Genomic DNA, 4,099 nt, shown 5'->3' on the forward strand with positions numbered 1-4,099 from the left:
GAAACTGTTTTGTAAAATTTTCTAAAAATGTCATCTACAAATAATAATGTTTTGGTTTTGGTTTTTTTTTTTTTTTTTTTTTTGAGACAGTGTCTTGCTCGGCTGTCCAGGCTGGAGTGCAGTGATGCAGTCTCAGCTCCCTACAACCTAAGCCTCAAGTGATCCTTCCATCTCAGCCTCCCGAGTAGCTGGGACTACAGGTGGGCACCTCCACACCCTCCTAATTTTTGTATTTTTTGTAGAGACGGGGTTTCACCACATTGCCCAGGCTGGTCTATAACTCCTAAACTCAAAGGATCCGCCCCCCTTGGCATCCCAGTGTTGGGATTACAGGTGTCAGGCACTGTATTCGGCAATAATGGTTTTGTTTCTTCCATTCTAAGCCTTACACCTTCCCCTTTTCTTGTCTTACGTGATTAGCTAGAAATTCAGTACAAGGTTGAACAGAAGTGTTAATAGTAGGCATCCATTTTGGTGGTCAATTTGAAATTTTCATCAACTCTGAGAGTGTTGTAGGTTTTTGTTAGATACCTTTACCAGGTTAAGAAGATTCTCTTCTGTTCCTAGTTTATTTAGAGTTTTTATTATGGAAGAGGGTTCAATTTTATTGAGTGACTTTTCTTTTTTTTTTTTTTTTTTTGAGACGGAGTCTTGCTCTGTCGCCCAGACTGGAGTGCAGTGGCGCAATCTCGGCTCACTGCAAGCTCTACCTCCCGGGTTCATGCCATTCTCCTGCCTCAGCTTCCCCAGTAGCTAGGACTACAGGCGCACGCCACCACGGCTGGCTAATTTTTTCTATTTTTTAGTAGAGCTGGGGTTTCACCGTGTTAGGAAGGATGGTCTCGATCTCCTGACCTCGTGATCCGCCCGCCTCGGCCTCCCAAAGTGCTGGGATTACGGCCTTCAGTGACTTTTCTGAATCTGTTGGGATGATCATATGATTTGTCTCATTTTGGCCATGATGGTTTTTTTTAAACACTACTAAATCAAGACTGGGCACGGTGGCTCACTCCTGTAATTCCAGCATTTTGGGAGCCTGAAGTGGGAACATGGTTTAAGCCTGAGTTTGTGGCACCCCGTCTCTTAAAAAAAAAAACCAGGCATGGTGGCACACATATGTAGTCCTAGCTGCTCAGGAGGCTGAAATGGGAGGATTGCTGAGCTCCAGAAGTCAAGGCTGTAGTGAGCTGTGTTTGCACCACTGCACTCTTAGCTTGAGTGACAAAGTGAGACCCTGTCAAAAAAAAAAAATAAATAAATACTAGGTCAATTTGCTAATATTCTAAGATTTTTGCATCTGTTCATAAAGAAATAACCCTGCAATTTTCACTTCTCTTAATTCTCTTGTCTGTTTATCCTGGTTTCATATAATGGGTGAGCAATGTAACTTCCTTTTCTATGTTATGGAGTAGTTTGCTTAAAATTGGAATTTATTTTTCCCTTTAATGTTTGATAGAACGCTACTGTGAAATAATCTGTGCTGCTGTTTGCTTTGGAGGAAAGTTTTTATCTCTTGATTCAATTACTATAATGGTTGTACAATTTAACTAGTTTTTAAATTATTATAATAGTATTAGTATTATATGTAATGTAGTGCAGTAATATTTTCTAAGAATTTTTCCCCATTTTATATATATTTCAAACTTCTTGGCATAAAGTTATTCACAATAATCTATAATGTCTGTTAATTCTGTACAGAACCTGAGTTTTGTCACCTTTTTCATTCTCTTTATTATTTTTGTATGCCTTCTCTTTTTTCTTTCATTTATTATTTATTTATTTTTATTTTTATTTTTTTGAGACGGAGTCTCGCTCAGTTGCCCAAGCTGGAGTGCAATGGCACGATCTTGGCTCACTGCAACCTCCACCTCCTAGGTTCAAGCAATTCTCCTGCCTTGTCCTCCTGAGTAGCTGAGATTACAGGTGCACACCACCAAACCCGGCTATTTTTTGTAATTTTAGTAGAGACGGAGTTTCACCATGTTGGCCAAGCTGGTCTTGAACTCCTGACCCCAGGCGACCCACCCACCTCAGCCTCCCAATATGCTGGGATTACGGGTGTAAGCCACCGTGCCCGGCCCTCTTTTATCTTTTCTTGGCCCACCTTACCAAATATATTTATGGTATATGTATTAGTCCATTCTTGCATTGCTATACAAAATACCTGAGGCTGGGTAATTTATAAGGAAAATAGGTTTAATTGGCTCACGGTTCTGCAGGCTGTACAGGAAGAATGGTGCTGGCATCTGCTCTGCTTCTGGTGAGGCCCAAAGAAGCTTTCAATCATGGCAGAAGGCAAGTGGGGAGCTGGTGTATCACATGGAGACAGTGAGAGCAAGAGAGAGATGGGGGAGGTCCCAGAAACAACCAGATCTCACATGACCTCATAAAGCAGGAACTCACTCATTACTGCCAGGATGGCACCAAGCATTCATGAGGGATCCACCTCTCTTACCCAAACACGTCCCACCAGGCCCCACCTCCAACACTGGGAATCACATGCAACACGAAATTTGGAGGGGACACACATCCAAACCATGTTAGTGTACAACATGATGTTTTGAGGCCGGGCACGGTGGCTCACGTCTGTAATCCCAGCACTTTGGGAGGCCGAGGCGAGCGGATCACGAGGTCAGGAGATCGGGACCATCCTGGCTAACACGGTGAAACCCCATTTCTACTAAAAATACAAAAAATTAGCCAGGCGTGGTTGCGGGCGCCTGTAGTCCCAGCTACTCAGGAGGCTGAGGCAGGAGAATGGCGTGAACCTGGGAGGTGGAGCTTGCAGTGAGCCAAGATAGTGCCACTGCATTCCAGCCTGGGCGACAGAGCAAGACTCCGTCTCAAAAAAAAAAAAAACCAAAAAAAAACCGTGATGTTTCGATATATGTATTCATCATGGAATGGCTAAATCAAGCTAATTAACATATGCATTACCTCACATACCATTTTTTTTGTGGTGAGAAAAGTTAACATCTACTCTCTTAGTAATTTTTGAGTATGAATACCTTATTATTCACTATAATCACCATGTTGTGCAATAGATCTCTTGAACTTATTCTTCCGAACTGAAATTTTTTATTCTTTGATCAGCATCTCTCAATGCCACACCACTCATTAACCCTGGTAACTGCCATTCTACTCCGCTTCTATGAGTTAATCTTTTTCAGACTGCACATGTAAGTAATATCAGGAGGTATTTGTCTTTCTGTGCCTGGCTTATTTCATTTAACATAATGTCCTCCAGGCTCATCTGTGGTGTTGCAAATAATAGGATTTTCTCCTTTTTTAAGGCTGAGTAGTATTCCATTGTGTATATACACATTTTCTTTATCCATTCATCCACTCATGAATACTTAGGTTGATTCCATATCTTGGGTATTGTGAATAATGCTGCAGTAGACATAGGATGCAGATATCTCTTCAACATACTGATTTCATTTCCTTTGGATATATACCCAGTAGTGGGATCACTGGGTTATATAATAGTTCTATTTTTAATTTTTTTGAGAAACTTCCATACTGTTCTCCATAATGGCTGTACTAGTTTACCTTCTCACCAACAGTGTTCCAGGGTTCCCTCTTCTCTACATCCTTGCCAACACTTTGTTGTCTTCAGTCTTTTTGGTAATAGCCATTCTCACAAGGATAAGGTAATATCTCATTGTGGTTTTAATTTGCCTTTTCCTAATGATTAGTGATGCTGATTTTTTAAATTATTTATTTATTTATTTATTTTTTTTTTTTTGAGACAGTCTCGCTCAGTCACCCAGGCTGGAGTGCAGAGGTGCGATCTCGGGATCTCAGCTCACTGCAAGCTCCGCCTCCCGGGTTCACGCCATTCTCCTGCCTCAGCCTCCCGAGTAGCTGGGACTACAAGCACCTGCCACTATGCCCGGCTATTTTTTTTTTTTTTTTTTGTATTTTTAGTAGAGACGGGGTTTCACCATGTTAGCCAGGATGGTCTTGATCTCCTGCTCTCGTGATCCACCCATCTTGGCCTCCCAAAGTCCTGGGATTACAGGCGTGGGCCACCACGCCTGGCCGATGCTGACCTTTTTTTATATACCCGTTGGCCATTTGTATGTTTTCTTTTGAG

This window comes from Pongo abelii, chromosome 12 (genome assembly GCF_028885655.2).
Source record: "Pongo abelii isolate AG06213 chromosome 12, NHGRI_mPonAbe1-v2.0_pri, whole genome shotgun sequence".
NCBI lineage: Eukaryota > Metazoa > Chordata > Mammalia > Primates > Hominidae > Pongo > Pongo abelii.